The sequence below is a fragment of the Bubalus bubalis genome, chromosome 15 (assembly GCF_019923935.1).
Source record: "Bubalus bubalis isolate 160015118507 breed Murrah chromosome 15, NDDB_SH_1, whole genome shotgun sequence".
NCBI lineage: Eukaryota > Metazoa > Chordata > Mammalia > Artiodactyla > Bovidae > Bubalus > Bubalus bubalis.
The window spans coordinates 34,297,755-34,322,012 of record NC_059171.1 but is presented as its reverse complement, the minus strand read 5'-3'; positions in this window follow the sequence as shown (position 1 = coordinate 34,322,012).

Here is a 24,258-nt window from a genome sequence, read left to right as displayed (position 1 = left end):
CTTTTTCACTTTCCTCTTTCACCTTCATCAAGAGGCTTTTTAGTTCCTCTTCACTTTCTGCCATAAGGGTGGTGTCATCTGCATATCTGAGATTATTGATATTTCTCCCAGCAATTTTGATTCCAGCTTGTGCTTCTTCAAGCCCAGCGTTTCTCATGATGTACTCTGCATATAAAAGTTAAATAAGCAGGGTCCACAAATTGTGTGAGCCATTTTCTTAAAATAAATCTCTTTCTCTCAATGTATTTTGTTCTCTGGAAAATCTTGAGTAATACAACACAGTAGAAATTAAACATTTTTTATTTAGATGATAAATGCCCATATTTTGTACTGCAGAGTTTCAACAATTATCATTACAAATTTTTTGTTATCAATTATAAAGATAAATTGCTAATATTTGTTTTGTTTGTTTTTACAAAGTCATATGAGTTTCAAATTTATATCAAGTGACCCTCACTAAAATGCTACCAAAGAGATATTTTTGGAAATATATTTGATATGATCCTTTAAATAAGTGTTATTTATTTATTTTGAAAATAAATAAGAAATAACCTATTTTCAAAATAAATTTTTACCATGGAGTGTTTTAAAGATGCAAGTTTAGAAGCTAGATTGTTTTTGGTATGTTTTTGTCTCCAAAATGATTACATGTTTTGTCTACAAAAATTCTTATACGTGCCTATTAAACAACATTTAAAACAGAATTTTCTAACCTGCTTGAAACTCTAGAGTTTCAGTGGGTTTTAAACCCATTTGTGAAATATAAAAATGAAGTATCTCCCAATTAGTTTGCAAGCAAAAATGAGTGGCATCAGGGAAGATGGAAACTTACTAGCTGAATTTCAACCAAAACCTTTGTATAATTAATACCATAAATAATAGTCATGGCTAAACAAATTTAGTCAGTGATGCCCTTCTTCCACTGGGATGTATGTATCTGTGGGAGGCATCATTTTCAGCAATAAATTAGGAACCCAAATACCCAGAACTGACAAATACATCATTGAATTTCAGTATCACCAAAATTTTAAAAAGTAGTGTCAGATTCTCAGTCCCTTTGCTTGCATTAAAATATTATTAATAATAATTGAATTATTTTGTTCCATTATTAAAATAAAACATATTAAAACACTATTTAATTTTTTTTCATTATACTTTATAAAATCATACAACTTACGGGAGCTTCCCAAGTGGCACTAGTGGTAAAGAATCTGTCTGCCAGTGCCAGAAACATAAGAGAGGCGGTTTGATCCCTAGGTCGGGAAGATCCCCTGGAGGCGGGAATGGCAACCCACTCCAATATTCTTGCTTGGAGAAGCCCATGGATAAAGGAGCCTGGCGGTCCATAGGGTAGCAAAGAGTTAGACACGACTGAAGCCACTGAGCAAGAACATGCAACTTATTTGTATAAGATGTAGTTCACAAGGATGTAGTTTATAAATAAATATATACATGTTGAAGTTGTGTGTTCAAAATCTATGTTTGGAGTGAGGGATTAAAGAAGTTTGGAGTACAATGCTTGTACTATTGACGAGCACATGTCTGAAGCACGCCCCCCAGTGGCGGGGGGAATGGTCACAGCCTCGTAGCCTCAGCTTTAGGGCAATACTTCCACTACTTCCGGACAGGAAGTAAGGGAACAGCCTGTGCCCAGTGGAAAACCCCAAAGGGGTAAAGCGACGCCAAGGGCAATTATGCCAAGTGGAATCTGTCCAGGAGGCTAATACCCCTCTTCTTGTAGAAATACCCTGGGACTCAGAGAGGAGGAGGGAGGGAGAATAACTTGGAAACCTATCAGGAAATACAGGAAATTTAATTTTAAAATTAGAGAAAGTTTTCATTTAATGGGATTAAGGAGAGCATTGGGTAAGTACTGTTTAAAAATGTAAAAACGTGCACAGCGTGGCTGCCTGCCAACAACCTATAGTAAGTATTCTCCCTTCCCCCTTATCTAAAATGGCTCTTTGTCTTTTTTTCCCCCCTCAAATATTAAACTGTTTGGCTAGTTTATCCATTTTAGAACATGCTTTCAAATGAAAAAGATATAAAATGATAATGTGATTTTTTCTTCTTCTTCTTTAGACTATAGCTTTAGTTCCAAGTACTGAGGTCTGGTTAGGGTTTGAAATAAAACGTTCCCTTCCTCAGTTAACCAGGGTGTTTACTAAGGAAAAAGAAATTCTGAGGACCAAAAACCAGATAGGGATGTAGCTAGTTTTTTGTTTTTAGTCTCTAATGCTAGAGTATTTACTGCCTATGAAGCGCCTTTATAAAGCAGATGTGTGCAGTTGCATCCTTCAGAGGATCGTGGAGAGGGATAGAGTTTTCAAAGAGTATATTGTATTTCGTTGCACGGTGCTCTTCTTCCTCTTGGGAAATGTTTGATTATCATGCAGGGAGTGGAGACAGGAGAGACAGAGATTATACAGGGCGCTTCAGGTAGCATTTCTCCTCCAGGACCTCTGTGCGTTTAAGTAAAAGCAATTGAAGAGATAGAAATAGCTTCTCTCATGCTTGCCTTTATATTTGGCGGATGGTGTTACACAAGTCAGAGTTTGAACCTTTTTAAGGCTTATTTTTTTTCCTCCAAGTCTGTTTCTCAGGCTCTCTCAGCCATGAGGACTGGGTGAGGGGCAGCCGAGCTCTGCGTCCCAGAGGACCATAGAAGGGGCCGCTCTGCCTAGAGCCTGGCTTGCCAATTAGGAAGACACGGAGAAACATTGGTCATGTCCTGGAGGATTGGGTAAAAATCAAGTGTAGAATTTAGTCTCTTTCTCTCAGCTTATAGGTAATGATCAACAGACTCCTTATCTCTACCTTCAAAATATCTCCAGAAGCCAACCATTTTTCAACCTTCCACCATTACACTGCTGTCTGGATTTATTTTATTTTATTTTTCCATTTATTTTTGGCTGTGCTAGGTCTTTGTTGCTGTGCTGTGTTTTCTCTAGTTGCAACGAGCAGGGGGGCTTCTCGGTGCAGAGCACAGGCTCCGGGGTGTGCGGCTTCAGTAATTAATTGCAGGGTGTGGGCGTGGTAGTTGCGGCGCATGGGCTTAGTTGCTCCGTGACGTGTGGAATCCTTCTGGACCAGGGATCAAACCCGTGTCCCCGGCATTCGCAGGTGGGCTTCTAGACGCCGGACCACAGGAAGTCTCTCCTGTCTGGATCAGTGCTACCCGACCCTCAGCGCTTTGTGGGCGCCACTGCTCTGTTCCGTGCCATCTATGCTGGTTGCTTGGAAGCCCTTTAGAGGGCAAGTTCTTGCTCATTTGTGTGTACTCAGTATCTTCTCTCTGCCCCTTTTGTGATGATTCCCTGATCCTTAATGTCCTGCCGGGCTGGATTTATTTTTATGTCATCAGAAGGCATTATTGCTCTGAGAACTCACGTTGTTTCACTTTGAGGTTCCCAGCAAATGTCATTTCACATGTTGCTTCTTTGCCAGTGCCTGTGTTCTCTGCTTTGTGGAAGTGAAGTGAAGTGAAAGTCGCTCAGTCGTGTCCGACTCTGTGCAACACTATGGACTGTAGCCTGCCAGGCTTCTCTGCCCGTGGGATTCTCTAGGCAAGAATACCGGAGTGGGTTGCCATGCCCTTCTCTAGGGGATCTTCCTGACCCAGGGATCAAGCCCAGGTCTCCAGCATCGCAGGCAGATTCTTTACAGTTTGAGCTACCTGGGAAGCCCCTACTTTGGGGACTGCTGTTAAATACTGGAGACTCTCATTCTCTTTTCAAAAGCTCTTAGTTGTCCTAATTTACAAAAAAGAAAACATTTTGTCTTTCTGTGTCATCTTCTGGGTGACTCCCTCAAGACCGTCTTCTAATGAATGAATTCTCTCTTCGATTAGGAGCAGTCCAAGATTTGTCTTGTCATGGCATTTTTATTTCAATGACCACAATTTTTATTTTTTTAGGCTTCATTGGTCCTTTTTCATAGCTTCTTACTCTTTTTTGATTTCTGGCTGCTTATTGGGTCCTTATAGTTTTTAATGGACATGTTGACTTCCATTTTCTTCTCTAATGTACTTCAACTTAAAGTCTTTGATACTTCTATAAAATCATTTTCATACTGGAGTACATTTGTATTCAAGTTATTTATCTGTTGGCTATCATTTTTGGCATTGTATTTCCCCATGCACTTTGAAAAATCTTTTTCTGTGCTCTTTCTCAGTAGAGGGGATTTTAGTTTTGTTAATTTCTCTCTTATGGGTTTGCAGTTTCCTTCATTCATTTCTTTGAGTCCCCCAGCCATAGCCAGGCCTGATGAAGGTGGTTGTATGGATTCCTGCCTCATGATGTTTTGTGAGTAAAACCATGTCCCCTAAGGAGATATGTTGGAATCCTAACCCTGGTTCCTGTGAGTGTGAGCTTACTTGGAAATAAGGTCTTTGCAGATGTAATCAAGATGAGGTCATCTAGTAGCTGATGTTTTGTTAGAGAGAGACAGATTTAGACACAGACACACTCACAAGAGAAAATAATTTTGTGAAGATGGAGGCGGAGAGTGGAGTTATACCACCATAAACCAAGGGACTGCAGGGGCCACTGGAAGCTGGAGGAGGCGAGGAAAGAGTCTTTCCCAGGGCTTTCAGAGGCAGCAGACTCGGCTGACACCTTGGACGTCTAGCCTCCAACACCTTGAGAGAAGACATATCTGTTGGTTTAAGCGACCGCCCCCCCCACCCAGGTGATACTTTGTTACGATAGCCCTAGGACACTGGGTTATTCTTGGGGTAATGTTGGCAGTGTTGTGGCTCTATCACAGGGGCAGAGGGCAGGTGAGTTGGCAGCTGCTTCTTCCAGCCTTCTTGGACTCACCTTTATGGATATGCACTTGCTCCAGAGTTTGGCCTGAACTGTTGTTACTTTTGTGCCCCCTCTAGAGTGAAAAGATTGAGAGAAGCCACTCTAGTCCATCCCTGACATCGAGCAGTGAGCCTGACTTGTGATCCCATCCCCCTCTGTCCCTAAGGAGACAAACCTCTACCTACTACCTACTGCTACCTACTACCTACCTACTGCTGCCTTGTTTGAACCCGGATCCCACCAGACCTACGATTTCAGTCCCTCCTAGGACTGCATTTTGCATTTCTGCCCCATCTGTAGTCCACAGATATACAGATGTCTTTATCTTGTGTTTGAAGCATATCTGCCTTCTTGATTTTCCTTTCTTATATTTTATTAATCATTTTATACATTTAGAGCACAGGGCATGATGAATGGACTTACCATGGCATCTTGACCAGAAATCTGTCTTTAATGCATAGATTTTATTCCTTAGTAAATATACATCATTGGTTTTTGTCCACTTGACAAAGATAACATTAGTGTAGTTCCATGTCATTATGAACTCTTTATGAACATGATGTTTCTTCTTTTTGTCTTTTGGCCATGCCATGCATCATGTGGGTTCTTAGTTCCCCAGTCAGGGATTGAATCCACACCCCCTGCGTTGGAAGAATAAAGTCTTGACCACTGGACTATGAGAGAAGTCTGGAACATAGTATTTAATGCCTGTGTAATATTCCATCAGATGGGAGTGGCGCAGTTCTTTAGGAAGATACTCTGTGGTAATAAAAACCTGTGCCGTAAAATAACAGCTTAAAGAATCATTATAAGCATCTTAAAGCTGGAGGTGTTGGAATGCCACGTGGCCTCTTTGGTGTTTGAGGCAGAGAGCAGGCAGTAAAGTTGAGTGACTAACTTAAGAGAAGTGTTTCTACTTGTGTTCTAAATTCCCTGAGCAAGGAACATTTGTTTAAGGGAGGGTTCACCATCCACTGAGCGGTGTGAGTGGCTTCCGTGGAATTTCATTTGGTTTCTGAATATAGCCTCAGGTTATGTGCTGCGAAGATAGTTTTGACATTTTAAGTGATGGTAACTTGAAATCAAAAACATTTTCCACTGTAGGTGGGAACCAGGCAACAAACAAACTGCCGTCTCCCACAATAGCCAGGATTCAGGGTTTGATGCTCAGAACTCTCTCCTGAGATTCTAACAGAGCGCCCTTGTGGGACTCCTTTGCCTCATCCTTCGTGAAAAGGGCACTAAAAGCGCTTGTTTGTGTCAGGGAGAGCAATGGGAGTTTCCACCCTCCTCACAATAGCAACTGCTCTGGAAATGAGCGGAATTCCCCAGCATGCTGAACCCTTTTCATAAAAAGAAAAAAAAAAAGATTAATTTATGAAATGTTGCAGCAATAAGAGGTTTTATTGAATTGTACTGTTACCTGTTAGCTGAGAAGAACAATTTCAGTATCTAAAAATCACAGTATTGCAAGGTTTGATGGGGACTTAGTTGTACTTAGACCAGTTCTTATTTGATTCTTCAATCTCTTCTACAACATTCTCCAGAAGTGGTCATAAAATATTTACTTGAGTATCTTTAGCTATAGGGAAACATTACTTACAGCGGCAGCATATTCCACTGTTGGACAACCATAATTACTAGAAAATTCTCTGCTGCTACTGCTGCTGCTAAGTCGCTTCAGTGGTGTCCGACTCTGTGAGACCCCATAGAGGGCAGCCCACCAGGCTCCCCCGTCCCTGGGATTCTCCAGGCAAGAACACTGGAGTGGGTTGCCATTTCCTTCTCCAATGCAGAAAAGTGAAAAGTGAAAGTGAAGTCGCTCAGTCGTGCCTGACTCTTAGCGACCCCATGGACTGCAGCCTACCAGGCTCCTCCATCCATGGTATTTTCCAGGCAAGAGTACTGGAGTGGGGTGCCATTAAATTCTCTATGTTGAGTAAAGGGCTGTTTCCCTCATTGTTTCTGTCCGTAGCCACGTGCATGCCTGCTCAGTCACTTCAGTCATCTCTGACTCTTTGCAACCGTATGGACTGTAGTCCTCCAGGCTCCTCTGTCCATGGGGTTCTCCAGGCAAGAATACTGGAGTGGGTTGCCATGCCCTCCTCCAGGGGAATCTTCATGATCCAGAGATTGAACCCAGTCTCCTACATTGCAGGTGGATTCTTTACTGTGAGCCACTGGAGAAGTCTAGACTTTCTTCCATTCAATAGCCTTTAACTTATCTAAAGACAATGGGTGTGGGCTCCTTGGACCCTCTTTCTTCCAGGTATTATAGTACATCTTTGTTTCTTCAAACATTTCTCCTGTTTCTATAACTTCAACTGAAGAGATGATCCAGGTTGGGTCTGGAACTTAAGCCAGAGATGGTGTCTTAAAACACAGTGGAAAGCCAGACTTGCCAGAGTCATACAAGGGCCCGTGAATGACAAAAGAGAGTTTAAAACCAGAGACCATTAATTAGAAAGGAGTTCGTGCCAGGGAGTTGCTAGAGAAGCAGGGAGAATTCTCTCTAAAGGAGAGTTTAGCAGAAGAGTGGAGTCTACTATTTAGGGGGATGGCAAGTAGCCGAGGTGAGTTCCAGATAAAAGGATTGGTTAAAGCACAGGCTGAGAGCATCCAAGAGACCCTATAGAATCAGGGCAGGGGGGATGAGAGCTTTCTGGAGGCCAGACAAGATCCCACAACCCAAGAGAACAACTCTACCTTGTGTTACTTGTCTGGCCCACTTCTAAATGGGAAACACATGTGGCCTTCGATAATATAAGATGGCTTTGTGGCTCTTCACCATCCTCTGCTTTCTCCAGGGGACAGCCTTGAGTCTAAGTCACTTTGATTCACATCTAGCAAACAGCCTGTAAAAGAACATTTTGCCTTCTGCCAACAGCTGCGGCGAATACTGGAGCCTGAATCTGTGGTTTATTGAAGAACAGCTAGCGGTCGTTTTTATCGGCAGATTCATATCTCCCAGCTCCTTCCACCCTTACCTACATCATAAACACAGGTCCTAGAGACATGTGGTCTGAAAGAATCTAAAGCTATTACCTTTCAGTTTGAAATAGAATTTTCTCCTGGTTAAAACCTCATGTTTTTGCAATTCAGCCCAGTTTCCTTCAAATTGAGGCCTGTGGATTTAGGCTACAATTGGAACTTCTCTCAATATCCATTTTTCGGGTTGAATTTGCTCAGATCATGAGCTAAAGAATGTAAATTTGCAAATTTGCCATGATGAATCTGTCCCTCTGCTGGGCAGTCAGGTAGTTCTGGACTAACACTCTGACTTCCAGCCAGTGGACTGGTTTTGGGTGAGTTCTCTAATCTCTTTAAGTCTCAGTTTGCTTATCTGTAAAATAGGAATAATCATGGCCTATGGGATTTAAGTGAACTGATCGATGTAATATGTTATACAATACCTGGCTTAGAATACATGCTTTATATATGTAGATCTTAAATTCTAGCCCAATCACAAGTTTACACATAAAAATGAATATTTATTAGGTAATAAGCAAATGAATATCCTTTCTGACCAGCACCCATGATGAAAGCTGCACGTCTATTGACCAAAAATGTCTCTATAATATTGTGAAAATGACTTATCCAGATTACAAGACCAGTCAATGTAAATGAATTGGTCTCTCTAAATTAAAATTACCTTTTAATAGTAACATCACTAACTGAGAGAATTCTAAGTGACAGGAACTATTCTAAATGCATATAAAGATTATCCTCAGTTCTTACCACATACGTATGAGGTTGGTATTATTATCCTTTCTGAAGAAGAAGTAAGCTCAGTAAAGTTAAGTAACTTTCCCAAAGGATAAAAAACTAGAAAGTAAAGTAGCTGAGTTTGCATTTGAATCCAGATCTAACTTCAAAATCTCTTTTAAATCTCATGGAGTGGATCTGCGGGAAAGATTTGAGGTTTGTGTTTAGGCTGCTTATTTCTAAAAGAATGTGCCTTCTGGAGAAGAGGTTCCCTGGGCCATGGGACAAGCAATGCTGGATTCCAGGGTTAAGAAACAGTGGGGGCCAGGAGAAGATGGACCGGGCGAGGGTGGGGATGGTGGTGGGGGGTGGGGTGGGTGGATACAGGTCAGAGTCAGTGCAGAATGGCCTTGAAGCAGGTGAGAAAGAGAGCTTGTGAGTGTTCAGAATACCTCTGCGCTCCATTGTGAAAGGAGACCCAGCATCAGTCAGGTATCTACAGGAGCTGTTGTAGGACCTGAGCCACCAGCACACAAACGCCATAAAAGGTGGAGTCTTTGTGTTCATACTATGAACTTCATGGTCTAGAAAGAGCACGCAGTAAACATTTGGGTGTACAAACAGACGATTGATTAAAAACATTTATCCTAATGCTTCGGTTCTGAAATGGAATAAGTACCTGTTGCAAGACAAAGGGCTCCAGTGCTCTTTGCCCTCTGTTGTAGGCACCCTTCTTAATACTATTGAGGAAGATAAAGAAGTAATGAGTGGTACCCACGCTGGCTTCAAGCAGAAACATCATATGGGTATGATGTTTACCTTTACCATGTCTTTGTTACGTTGCGGTTTTTAAGACCGGCCTTTATGAGGTTGTTTATTTCCTGTCGAATCCTTGGCCTCCACAGTAGGAAAATCAAAACCAAAAATAATCACTTAATGCAGTGTATGAATTTAAGTCTTTAAATGGGAGTGGAGTGTTCTTTACTGAAGTTGGAAGTGATTCAATCGAACTGGTGAATCTTTACCAGCTGAGCCACAAGGGAAGCTCAAGAAGACACAAAACAAGCTAAACATGTTGTGATGCATTTCTTCACTGGAGATTTCTGCACTTGTCCAAAGTGTAGTTTAGAAACCCAGATATGTCTAATTACATTAAGAAGAGTCAAATTCCATGTTAATTTCCAGAGTCTCTCTTTCTTTAGACTACTCAGCATTGGCCACCATCTCTTAAACAGCATTTCTTTTTCGTGTGTCCTTGACCTGTCAGTGTTTCTCATTTATGCCTCAGCTTGGTAGGTTTGGAGTGGAGTGGGTAGGGAAAGCAGAGAAAAAGGGAGAAAAAAGGTGGTTTTTGATTGGAAGAGCTAGTTGGGCAGTTAGGTCCCCTTTGACCCTTTCACTTTCAACCTGGGATCTTGTCTTTGATACCAAATGGCTCATTCTAAGCAACACCTGAATGTTATTCTTTAGTTGCTCAGTCGTGTCCCACTCTTTGCGACCCCATGGATTGTAGCCCACCAGGCCCCTTTGTCCATGGGATTCTCCAGGCAAGAATACTGGAGTGGGTTGTCAATTCCTACTGCAGGGGATTTTCCCACCTCAGGGATCAAACCCACATCTCCTGCATTGCAGGCAGATTCTTGACCACTGAGCCACCAGGGAAGCCCAGCACCTTAATACTTTAACATAAATGTGTATTATAAATAGAAGAATTTTTTTTTAAATCTCTTTTGTTGTGTTTCTTAATAACAAAAGCCTTTTCCTTAATTTTTTTCATGCTCAACACACAATCGATGGAGCAGACAATGTAAAAATTTTTTTTTTTTTTTAAACATTGTCCCAGGACATCATAAGGCAGGGCAGCTTGTCACTGGTGTATATTTAACTAGCATATTAATGAAGGGAAAATCCTTAGTATTATTGTGGTTAACGCTGTTCTTTAAAGCTTCACAGCACAAAGCAACGTGTTTCACATTACTGTTTACCCCCTTGAAGGAAATGGTGGTTTTAAGGGGACATCGTGAGACCAATCTCATTATGTGCCACCAGGGCCGCTTACATATCTCCTGGAAATCTGAAATGCTTTAAAGGCATCCACATATTTCCATGGTGAGAATTTCCATGTGCAATGCTGCCAAACCCTGCTCTATTTACAGAATGAGATTAATGATTTACCAGAGATCTCTGTTAATTACTAAAACAAATAACTTACCACCTTTTTTGGATAGGCATGATAGTATGCCATCATGGATATTAAAAGCCTTTTGTCACCTACAGTTTTAGATGTTTCTATTTTTTTAAGAGCGGGACCTGAGTGCTCTTGTCTTTTATGACATCTGAGTCCCTCTGCCCAGAGAAGCTGGAGTTGGTGGATGGATGATCTGTTGGGTGCTGAAGCAGAGCAGCAGAGGCTCTCAGGGCCCACCCTGCCCACACCCTCTTTGGCATTCACCTGTATTCCAAGAGGCTGGGGCATCTGTACTGGGGCATCTGTGCACTCTCTGCTTGGGGACTCTTTTTCTTCTGGCTGCAGAAGTTCTCTTGTGGTCTGGGGGGTAAGTTGAAAGTTCTAGGGAGCTGATTTCCCCAGAGGCACCCTCCAATGAAGAAGGAGGAATTGGTGCATACAAGCCACAGCCTCCTTGTTCCTCAGTTAAGATAACTCTCAGGGAGAATGCTCACTGTCTGCCAGGGTCCTGCATAGAATCAAGCTCCAGATGCTGCCTCCCCATACAAAGCACTCTTTATGCTTCTTCCCTTTCCCCGCCCTAGTTCCCAGCTCATGACTGATGTTTTCCCAACCACTCTCCTGGCACTTGAATCCCAGAATCTGTTTCTGAAGAAATCTAGAAATCCTCAGGAACATTTTCTGAAGTAATTTGGGGATTCAAGTAGAATGCATCGGAGTTACATTGAACCAGCCAGCCCAGACTGTCATGAAGAAATTCTATGACTCTGCTTTAAAAAAATAGACTATATTTTTGAGAGCATGTTTAGATTCCCTAGTGGCTGAGATGGTAAAGAATCCGCCTGCCTTGTAGGAGACTCGGGTTCAATCCCTGGGTTGGGAAGATCCCCTGGAGAAGGGAATGACAACCCACTCCAGTATTCTTGCCTGGAGAGTTCCATGGAATGGCAGGCTCCAGTCCATGGGGTCGAAAAGAGTCTGACACAACTGAGTGACTAACACTTTCACTTTTCATATTTTAGGTTCACAGGAAGATTGCACTGAAAGTAGAGTCTCCCCACTCTCAATAGCCTGCATCAGAGCAGCCCATTTGTAACAATCAAGGAACCTACGTTAGTTTGTCCTTATGACCCAAAGTTCAGAGTTTACCTTCAGGTTCTCTCTTGGTGTTTTGTCCATTCTGTGGATTTGGACAAACGTATGACAACCTGTGGTGCTAGCGGTAAAGCACCCGGCTGCCAAAGCAGGAGACGCAGGAGACCACGTCTGATCCCTGGGTCAGAAAGATCCCCTGGAGGAGGGCATGGCAACACACTCCAGTGTTCTTGCCTGGAGAATCCCCACGGACAGAGGAGCCTGTCCACGGGGTCAGAAAGAGCCGGACACGGCTGAGCGACTGAACGTGCACATGTGTGCCGACCTGCATCCACCATCCTCTTTGCTTCTTAAGGACTGAAACCATGTTCTTTTTCAAACCCTAAATTAATATTTAAATTTCACTGCTTTAGCTTTCCATCCTGAGCTGATGCCGAGTTGGGAGTGTCTGGTGGTAATTTGCCGCATTTCACCTGCGTGGCAGTGGAGGGAAGCCATCCCTCAGCAGGTCGTTGGGGGCAGCTGTGCATACCTAAATGTGGAGGGGTTGTCATCTGCCTTGGGATCTTCAGTTGAAAAGGGCTATGTAAATATTATCTATTATTATTGCTAATAATGACCCGCAGCTGTAACGGTGATAGAGCGTGTGCATGGTGAGTCCCAGATGTGAGCCTCCCGGGCCCTTGTGCTCAACGGTGATGTGAACTGCAGTGAACTTGTCTTGTCAGACTGCATTCCCATACGGGGAACGAAATCCCTGTTGCTCAGAAATGGTGGCCCGTTGTGCTTTATTGCAACTCAGTCCTCATTTGCACTTCCGAGAAGTTTCCTCCCCTCTTTTTTTTTTTTTATGTAGAATGGAATAATCAGCTATAGTTCTTGGTGGGAGGTCCCCTGTGTTCTGCCCTAGATTTTCAATCTGGCTGTCAGGCCAAACCAGATTGCAGATGGGGAGAGGCTTGTTTTTTTTGTTTGTTTGTTTGATTGATTGATTGGTTTTGTTTTTTGGTTTTGGAAGGGGGGGCGTTGGCACTTTTCTTTCTCTTTTTCTCCCCCTTCCCTTTCCTTTTCATCTTTTCTCAATCACAGGGCTTGCAGCTGCAGCTTTAAAACCTGAACATCCTCCCCACTGGGCTACAAGCAGTGAATTGTCTCCCTGGGTTGGAGGAGAAAGTGACAGCCTGGGACCAGCTTAGTATCTCAACAAGTTTAATTTCCCAGTCTGTTTCTGTTCATGGTTTTGGGGAGCACTGTGGAGTTCAGATCTCTCTCTCTCCCATTTCCTCTTAAAAGTCCCTCTAGGGACTTTCCTGGTGGTCCAGTGTGTAAGACTTCACCTCCCAATGCAGGGGGTGTGAGTTCAATCCCTGGTCAGAAAGCTAAGATCCTACATATCTTGTGACCAAAAATCCAAAGCATAAGACAGAAGCAATGTTGTAACAAATTCAACAGAGATTTAAAAAATAGTCCACATCAAAAAAATCTTTTTAAAAGAGTCCCTATATATTTTATTGAAAACAATTTTGATCAGGTAAGGTTGTGTTTGTTGGTTAGTTTATGTTATCAAACATCCATCTGCCTTACCGACTGTAGGGGCCACCTCTCTGTGTCCAGCACCCTGCCTGGCCCTTGGGGAGGGCTCAGCAAATTCTTGTGTTGAAAGACCTAATGAATGAAAAGCAAAGAGGAATCCTAGCTGTCTCATGGCCCAGTGTTCTTCCCCTGCAGACGAGAAAAACTAAAGTTCATTGAGGACAGTGACTTCTGAGAAGTTGCAGAACTAAGATGCAAACCCGGAGGACAATGCTTTAAACCTGTAACATGCCAGAGCGTATCCTTCTCCTGGTGAATGGGGCATGGCATCAGGGTGCTGATGATGAGAGAGTGTGGAGACCCAGACATGATCCCCATCTAGAGAGGCATCTCCTACACATGTAAAGCCTTGCAACTATTTTTCCAAGTCTACTAGGCTGCAATGGCCGGAGTCATGGGATTTTAACAGGCTCATTTCCTGAGCAGGAGGAAGGCACCTCCATTGGTTTTCCAGTCCAACTTCCCATCACCATTGCTTCCTAGCCAGCTGCATGTCCCATTAGCCATCTTTCAAACATGCACCTTCAATGGCTGCTGATTTCCAGGCAGTTAGATTTTGATTGACGGCCTTGCTTCCTGATGTGGGGCTAATGTGTTCTAGACAAATACTGGTTTCTATGAAATATGGCTGGAGCAGTGGTCACCTGATCTGAGGGTAGGAACTACAAGTGTGGAAGGATATTAAAAATAGTCTAAGGGCTGGCTGTGTGCAAGGCAGAAGGGGCTTCAGTAAGGCTACTTTATTGAAGGGAGGTGGGGTCTTGTGATTCAGATTAAGGACCAGGTGCCAAGGCTTAGAATGCCAATTAGAGAAAGAAAAATGCATTAGCCATGACTTCAGCCTGGCAGGCTCTAGACAGACATGTAATAACGACATTGCTGTACCCTTAAGCCAGTTACATGCTGAGGAAGTCAGTTCGGTTTTGGGAAACCATCCTTCTTTCAAGGTGGATTTATTTCCTTCTCTGCAGTGTTCCCCATCTATGAAATATTAATACATGCTTTTTTTTTTTTTAATCCGATATCTGGGTCAAATAAATTTTTATAAGGGAGGGTTCAGTGAACTTAAAGAGGTTAAAATGGGGGTTTTCATGGTTTTTCTACAGTAGTGTTCTTGTGTTCTTTGGGCATTTACTCTGTTGAGTATCCTGGTCTTACAAGACCATGGAGCACTTGATGGGAGAGTGTGGTGGAGGATCCTTGTTCTGAGGAACACAGGTTTAGAAGCAACCTTTTGTGTCCTCCCTGCTTTAAGCATGTGCCACTTGAATGTTTCCTTGGGTTCCTGGGATAATTTTTTCCTGCCTTGAGAATTGAATTCTCATGGAAACTTTTCTATTGGGTTTGTCTTCTTGCATTTATCAGAATGAGCCATTCTATAATAGTCATCAGTAAGCACAGTAGCTTTAGACACACGTAAATATTACTTGGAACTTAGGGAAATGAACACCCAGGTAGAGTCAGATAATTTACCCAAGATCACATCTGTTTTATTTTATTTCATGTCATTTCATTTTATTTGCGAATATGGCAGCAGCTCCATTGAAGATCTCTGTTTACACCTTTCATTTTCTTTTCCCCTGAAGCTTTTCAGAGCATCTTTGTGGTAAATATGTCTTCCCACTTTAGAACAGAGTAGGTCTGACTCCGGGGCTTCCAAGGTGGCACAGTGGTAAAGAATCTGCCTGCCAGTGCAGGAGCCACAGGAGACATGGATGTGGGTTTGATCCTTGGGTCAGGAAGCACCCCTGGAGGAGGAAATGGCCACCTGCTCCAGTATTCTTGCCTGGAAAAAATCCCATGGACAAAGGAGCCTAGTAGGCTGCAGTCCATGGAGTCACAAAAAGTCAGATACGACTAAGTGCACACACACACAGGTCTGATCCAGAGGCTTTGGTGCTTTTGTAAACTCAGCAAAAGTGACACTTATTACTGAGGACTTTTTGATTTTGCAAAGGAGCTCTTAAAGTGTTTTTTGTTTTTTGTTTTTTTTTCACCCTAATTCCTCTTGCATCATGAGCAATGCAGAAACTGAAATTACCAGAGAGAAGGAGAGAGAGAGATCACAGAAAAGCTGGGCTTCTTGGAATAATGAACCTACTTTTCCAGAGCCCAGTTGCTGGGACCTGAAGACAGGAAAGCTTTCACCTGCATGATGGAAAATACCAGGACATGGAGTTTTCCGTTCCACTCCTGCGTGGTGGGAGGCCCTCCCAGCATACACTTCTTTCTTGGCAGAAACAGGAAGAGCCTAAAACATGGCTTTTCAACTTTCTTATCAGCAGTTGTTTTGGGAGGCTATGGTGAGTTTGGGTTTAGTTTTTCAAATGTATGATTACCATCTTCCTGGGAAGGTCAGAGAAAGAGAGCTTCCCAGGGGCAGGGGAAGGACAGATCTGACGTAGGTGTCCCTTCCTCCCAAGGAGGGGAAGCCCTGAAGGGCTCAGAAATCCATCAAAGTGGGAATTGCCAAAGTGCATGGTCAGGAAACTTCTGGACAAAGTTTTGTTCAGAGAACTGCATTATAGAATGCCACTGATTTGGTATGTGGGAGACTGGATGGCAGGGGAGTTTGGGAAAGAATGCATACATGTATATGTATGGGTGAGTCTCTTTGCTGTTCGCCTGAAACTATCACAACATTGTTAATCGACTATACCCCAGTACAAAATAGAAAGTTGAACAAAAAATGCCATTGACTGAGTAACAGGGTTCAGCTTACCAGGAGTCTATGACAGGCTTATTTTTGTTTTTTAAATTCTTTATTTATTTGATTGCACTGGGTCTTAGTTGTGGCATGTGGGATCTAATTGCCTGACGAGAGACTGAACCTAGCTAGGCGCCCTGCATTGGGAGCGTGGAGTCTTAGCCACTGGATCCAGAGAAGTCCCCAGACAGAGTTATTTTGAATTGAAATGGCTTGTCAATGGCTTCTCCCATTGTCAAGAAAGTAGAATGTCTCAGATGTGTAGTAAATACTGCAGAGGTAGGTACGCATGCTCTGTGCATGTACCTTGCACGTTAGCTAGCTCAGTTCTGTAATAACCCTAGCACTTAGCCCACTGACTCACATGAAGTAGGGAATTAGTGATATTTATTGGATGAATGAATGAATAAAGTGATTGAAATTCTGATGTTGTGAATTCCTGGTTTAGAGATGGTTAAGTCAGCCCCAAAGCCTGTAAGCCTCTCTTTTCCTCCCATGTCTTCTAGTAAAAATCTGATAATTCATGATGCTTTTGTTCAGTACAGGAATCTGGCAACCTTAGCATCATTGCAATTACAAAGATGAACTGGATGTTCCAAAGCAATTGAGAACAATGGTGAGGCCACAAAGGCCCCGTCTGTGTGACAGAGAAGCAGCTCAAGGGAAGGACCCTGTTGGCTGAACTTGCAGCAACTGTTTGATAAACTAGTTACTAGAGATAGCGCAGCCAGATGCTCGGGGGAGAAACTCTTCTGTGATGTGGTTTTGAGAATGTTTCGGTTTTTCATGGCACTTCCTCCTCTGAATTCCAACAGCACCTTCTTTGTACTTTGCTTATATCACCTCACTTGGGAAAGAGCAAAGGGTTTGGGGTTGGAATTCCTGGAATCAAGGCTGGTTGCTGTTGACTGTCCTCTTCTTATCAGGTAGCGTTTTCCTAAGGATTAAATGAGATAAAAGAGGAAATGCTGGTTACATCACAAAGCATTGTGCAGATATTAGTTGTGATGGTGGCATCTCGTTTTGTATTTAATTTTGGGTAGGTCTGCTAGATTGTTCATTCATTAAAAGCGGGAGGCTATGGATGATCTGTGTGTGTGTGTGTGTGTGTGTGTGTGTGTGAGAGAGAGAGAGAGAGAGCGCGAGAGTACAGCAAGGGGAACTTAAATAAAATAACTGAAGAATCAAATCAGTGCCTTGAGAGAAGTAACAAATGAGTAAGCCTTAAGCTGAGAGCAATCTTTATTTTGTCAGTTCAAACTAATGATCATAAGGAGGGGTCCTTAGGAGATTGGGGAGGTAGGGAGCCATGTAGGGGTGGAGGAGAGAGGAGGAGAGAAATGACATCAGAAGTTTAGGACGGTCTCTGGCATCCCCTACTCCAGGGATAAATAGAAAAGGGAAGGCTGGGAGGAGGCCTCGTGGAGGGTTGAGAATGTAAGCTCCTTCTTTAATGGTGGCCAAGGGTGCATCCGAACGGGTCATGAATGTTACCACTGGCTCAGAATCCCCAGGCTGCAAAGCCAGCGGTGCAGAACGAGAGGAATAACCTGAAGATGTGAAAGAACTGAAATGCCTAATCCCCATGGAAGTCTGATGCAGAGGTATAGGTCCATTGGCTAAGAGCACATCTTACCTAGAGAAGAGGGGGACACCAGGAGAGGTGAGGAAGCACCATTGTTTGGCGGAATTTCATCTATATTTGAAGGCCAAATATGCATTTGGAAGATCTAGTGATTTTGCCGAATCATTTGCGGGGTCATATAGATATGTTTTAAATTAATTAGTTAATATTTATTTGACTGCATCAGGTCTCAGTTGTAGCCTGCAGGGTCTTTAGTTGCGGCATGTGGGATCTAGTTCCCTGACCAGAAATTTGGGCCCCCTGTGTTGGGAGCATGGAGTCTTAGCCACTGAAGCAACGGGGAAGTCCCTGATTTTAGTTTAAATGAGGGTCAGTGTGATCTATTAAAGAGTCGGTGGCTTAAGTGTTCCTCTTGTCTCACAGGGCAGCCTGGGGATGACTTCATCCTTATTGATAGTCACTCCCCAAAGCTCTGGATGAGGCGTTGCTGGCTTTGTTAAAGCATGTCCTGGCCCCATCTGCTGACCAGCCCTTTCCTCTTTCTCTGGAGTCTTGTTTCTGTATCTACTGCATTGTCCTTTGTGTCTGAGGTGGGTCCCTCTGCCTGGGAGTTCTCTCACTGCGGTTTTAGGTGTGGTGCGGAGACAAAGATGAACATTACTCCTGGCTCCCTCCTGCGCTTCATCCAGAGGTAACAGGATAACACCTGTGGGAAAGTCATCAAAGGCTACGCAGAACCCAGAAGGAATAAGTCCATCTCACTGATTGCCCGCTCGAGCTTTCATTCCCCTCTACAATCCCAGAACCCACTCTTCTCACAAGATCATCACACTCAGTTTTTGGTCCCAAAGGCTAAACCTTCTCTTGATATGAATCCATGCAGGTTGCCATCATTTGTTGTGTTGTTTTTATGTCCATTTCTGTGTTAAGCAAATATCTTCTCTTTAATTGTAAGTCCACAGCCAGGATGATAATTTTTGATTTGATCGTATCTATCATAATGAGCTCCTTGAGAGGAGTGACAAAGGCTCATTCATGATCGCATCCATGGGACCTGGGGGTGGAGTAACTGCTCTGGTACCGCATTGTTGCTCAATGAAGACTCAGAGGATAGGAAATTGAATGATGCCAGACTTCTGGGTTGCCAGGAAAGTGAAAAATAGTGGTCATGAATCATGAATATGTTCATTAAAGACCCAGGTGGAAATTCACGGTGTTCACACGAGTGCAGGGCTACTGATGAGCTGAGGTTCTGCTCTGCTCTTGAACTTTCTTATCTTTGACATGCCCCCCATGTCAGCTGGTAGCACATGCAGGCTTGGGATCTCCAAGCAGCCAAAAGCAGGCTCTGAAGAGCTTATGTCTTTGGGAGACCAAGAAGGTTGTCCAGAAGTGAGTGTGAAGCCTTGAAACTGTGTTGGACAACCTTTTCTATAGTTTCCCTGCTGGCTCAAGAGTTCTCTTGTCAGCTGTGTATTTCCTTCTAATAAATCTATTCATTATGTTGTGTACACATAGTTCTTTTAATTTCTGACTGGCTCAAAGGTTGTCTAATTTTTATTGTGAATTGTTATTGCTTTGAGAGAGACTGGAACTCATTTGCGTCTACACCCTCTGTAAGCCAATGCCACCCTGACAGCACACCACTAATTTATGACTGTTTTTTTTTTTTTTAATTTTATTTTATTTTTAAACCTCAAACACTGTATTAGTTTTGCCAAACATCAAAACGAATCCGCCACAGGTGCTGAGGTCAGCTGCACCCTAGGCCATGGGCTATGCTCTTCTTTATATAAGAACTTAAGGAATATATTAGGGGCCCAGGAAGATAAGGGGAATCCTACAAATTCTGACTCCTCTCTCTATGTCCAGAGATGGCATAAATGGGTTGAATGTTTATAATCAACAAAGCAGTCAGTCCTAAAGGAAATCAACCCTGCATATTCATTGGAAGGACTGATACTGAAGCTGAAGCTCCAATACTTTGGCCACCTGATGCGAAGAGCCAACTCATTGGAAAAGACCCTAATGCTGGGAAAGATTGAGGGCAGGAGGAGAAGGGGACGACAGAGGATGAGATGGCTGGATGGCATCACTAACTCAATGGACAGGAGTTTGAGCAAGCTCCTGGAGACGGTGAAGGACAGGGAAGCCTGGTGTGCTACTGTTCGTGTGGTCGCAAAGAGTCAGACACAACTTAGCGACTGAACCACAATGTAAAAGAGTATTAACACGAGGAGATTAAAAGTATAACGTTATAAGAAAATACTTTCTGAGATTATTCTAGGCACAGTTTACTTTATACCAATTAATACTGGAAAAATGACAGCTCACAAATATCTACATTTTGATCAGATTGAAATGTGATTTAGACCGGTTCAGTCTGACATATACTAACTGAGCACCTACTATAAACCCAGAAAGCTTACCAGGCATGTAGTATGCAGAACTGGATGACAGAGGCCATCTTCAAAGACCTCATGAGAAGCTTTGTTCCCAAGGATGAAAAATTCTACATGTAACTCTTAACGTGGTTGTGAAAGAATCTAGTTTTCAGGTCAAATGTATGTCACAGTTGCTACCTTCCTTCATTTTACTGATTATTCCTTGTGCTTAGTGGCTCAGTCGTGTCTGATTCTTTGTGACTTCCTGGACTGAAGCCCGTCAGGCTCCTCTGTCCATGGGGATTCTCCAGGCCAGAATATGGAGTGGGTAGCCTTTCCCTTCTCCAGGGGATCTTCCCAGCCCAGGGATTGAACCCAGGTCTCCCGCATTGCAGGTGGATTCTTTACCAGCTGAGCCACCTTCAAGGATTATTCTTTATTCTTTTTTTTCACTTTAGTGTTCTCATAGTTCCCATACGATCTACAGACTGTTTACCTGGCCTTGGTCAATCTCCACCTATTGTTTTTCTTTTCTTTCTTTATTTTTTTTTAACATTTATTTATTTATATTTGACTGTGTCAGATCATAGTTGTAGCATGCAGGGTCTTAGTTCCCTGACCAGGGACTGAACCTAAGTCCCCTGCATGGGAAGGTGGGTTCTCAATCCCTGGACCACCAGGGAAGTCCCTTCTGCTTACTGTTGATTTACCTGAAGACTGCTTGCCTTTATAGGTGCATAAACATATCATTTTATATTAGGTTTAGAGAAAAGAAGAAGATGTATAGGCTTTAACTATTACAATGTCAGATTCAGCAGTACCTTTTTTTTTTTTTTTTTTAACATGTTTACTGTTGTCAGGAAGGTCTATCCTCTGCTCCACTAGTCTGAGTTTTCTTCCTTTTCAGATTCAGCCCAGATCGCAAGTGTTTTCTTGGGCCTTTCCTAACTGGCCCTGCAGGCCCTTTTCCAGCTCTGAAAACACTGGTTTGTCTGACTGTGTTTTGGCACTTAGCGTGTATTTTATTGTCATTATCTCTCATCTCTGTTCTTCAATTAGCCCTGTGAGAAGCTCAGGATGCAGCTGCATTGTGTGTTCTTTGAGCATCTAGCCTAGAACCTTGCACAGAGTGTGCAGTTAATAAATAGCTCCTATTTGTTCATTGATTTTGCTTTTTCCTACGTGAGGTGTTGGTTACCCAGATTAATTAACGCCCAAGGCAAAACATGTGAGAGCTACATGTGCTGGTCTAAGAAAAATAAAAATCAAAGTAAACCCTTGAAATCGGAGAGCCTAAAACCTCATCTTGATAAGAGAGAGAACAGTTTTATGAGCTCAGCCATCATTTAGGATTTTGGCTCCCCCTGCGTAAATTGGCATGGTACCATACCGCAGAAATGTTGGTTTACTTCTGAGGACCCTGAGCCGAGGGGCACAGTGCCACTCTCCCCTGCCTGCTTTTGTCTTTTTTTTTTTTTTTTTTTATGTTTGGCAATTGAAGCTGATCCAAATAAAATGTTATTTGCAAAAAAAGTTAAAAGCGGAATAATCACTGAAAAGACATTCTTTGAGTAGGGAATATCTCTGTATTTCTTGTTTGGTTTTTACATCCAGATTGGGAAATTACTGGTTTATCAGTGCTTGGCTGTTCATCATGTGGCATCTTATTGGAACAATTAAAATGGTACAGAAAGTCATGGCCGTGGAGCCCAAGCTGGGAGTTCCCTGGGAACCATTTAAGATACTTGGCAGATTATGCCCAACAGGCCTAGGCCATATGTAGGCAAATAACCATGCATTAAATAACTTTTTCAAATCTCCAAGTAATCTCTCTTGGACATCTTTTTTTCTTTTGTTTCCAAAAACACAAAAAGAAAGAGTCAATGCCACTGAGCATAAATCATCTCGAGTTGCTCAAGGCTGACATAATGTGGGTCTAGGTTCAGTGCCCTGGAAAGATGGAGTTCAGTATAGCAGGAATCTCAGACTGGACCCGACTTCCTCCACATCTTCTAGCCAGAGTAAGCTGCTTCCTTCTGGTTCTGATATGTATTGTATACAAGTTTATACCCTCTAAGACCTACACCTGTATATACATTTGACAACCTACAGAAAAACTTTTTATTAGGGTGGTGGGAAGAGAAACTAAATAGGTGAATCCAGTCACCCCCTGTATTATTTTTATATTTTTTACATTAGAGGAAAATGACTTTACAGTATTGTGATTGTTTTTGTCATACAGCAACATGAATCAACATTAGGTATACCTATGTCCCCTCCCTCTTGACGCCCCCCCTTACCTCCCCACCCCATCCCTCTAGGTTGTCACAGAACACTGACTTTGGGTTCCCGGTGTCATACATCAAACTTCCGCTGGCTATTTTACATATGGTAATATATATGTTTCAGAGCTATTCTCTCACATGATTCCACCCTCTCCTTCCCCCAGTGTGTCCAAAGTGTCTGTGTCTCCTTTACTGCCCTGCAGGTAGGATCGTCAGTACTATATTTCTTGATTCCATATATACGTGTTAATATACGATATTTGTCTTTCTCTTTCTGACTTCATCCACTCTGTATAATACAGCCACCTCCTTTGATACAAGTCCTCTGTCTACATCCTTGCTTTGAGAATTCTTTTAGAGTTGGAAAGCAGTAGCGTAGAATCCTAGACCTGTTTCTTTTCCAAGGGAAAAAAGCTCTCATGGAATCAGAGGCTTTGGAATTTATTTGTGGCCACAGAGATAATCCTTTTTATAGGAAGAATGAACTAGCAAATAATTCCCAGCCTTGAGCATGCTTATCTCTTGCCGAATCCCCGCCCCCCCCTCCTTTTCAAGTTAAATAGAGTGTTCTTTATTGAGAAATGTGTTTGCTTTTCCAGTGATTCTATCCTTGTGCCATTTTTTTTTTCTTTTTGACTTTGAGGTTCAAGGTTCTCATCTGGTGGAGACTTGGGTTATTACCAAGCTCATCCAAAGATATGGAGGCAAGATCTCTGTTAAGTTCAACTGCATTTGCTTGCCCACAAGTTCACATTTGCATCTTTGCCAGCCTTTGTTTCTTGGAAAGCGTTTTTCACACATGCTGAGCCTTGGTGGGAAAATATAAACTCCTGGCTTTGAAGGGTGCCATGTATGCAAATGTAAAAATGTGGTAGGATAAAATATACTCTGTGCTGGGCCAAGGTTGGCTTTATGATTTCTCATTTCAGTTGGCATCCATGGCTTTCACTTTTCTGAGAGATGTAAGTACAGCCCTGGGTGGGGTTTGTGTGGATAGCCTTACCAGTGTAGATCTGTAATCTGAATCATCCAGACTTCTGAACTTCCATTTTGATCCTATAGGAGCCTTGAGCCTTAGCTTTTTTTTTTTTTTTTTAACATTTTGCTTGTCAGGGAGCAGCTTGACTGTCTCTGATGGGCCCCTCTTACATTTCCTCGGGGGTATAAAGGTTCTTTCAACACCAAAGGAATGGAACCTAGGAATGAGGCACAAAACAGTGGAAGCAGTTTTGGGGAACCTTATTTTCTTCCCAAGTATAACTGAACTCCTGAAAATATGGAGAAAGGAAAATAACTGTTATTAAATGGTATACTCCAGTCAGGTATTTTCAAGACAAAATGACCACTCAGAAATTTGGAGTTCTAGCCAGTCCTCTCAGGAAGTCCTAACAAGTGACTGAAACTCCTAGGTGGAGCCATGGAAAATCGTGGCCAAATAATGAACTGTCACAAAAGATCATTTAAAGTAACCCAAAATGAACCAATGTTCTGAGATGAGGAGAGAATAATTTCATTCTACCAGAATAATTTTTCTGGTCATTGACTATAATGCTCCAAAGTGTCTATATATTTAAGACTTTCTATGTTATATTTGAATTATTCTCAAAATTGGGCCTTCCACATTGATCTAGGCACTGGAGCCCTGTTCATATTTCTGGGCAGTGTGTGGGCAGCACAGATATGGTTCCATGAAATCTGTACTTCAGAGTTAGTGACATCACTTAGGGAAGGTGCCTACCATTGTGCTGGGCATAACAAGTGCTCATTGCAGTAGTTACTGTGTGTGCATATTCAGTCACTTCAGTCGTGTTGATTCTTTGAGACCCCATGGACTGTAGCCTGCCAGGGCTCCTCTGTCTATGGGATTTTCCAGGCAAGAGAATGGGTGGGTTGCCATTTCCTCCTCCA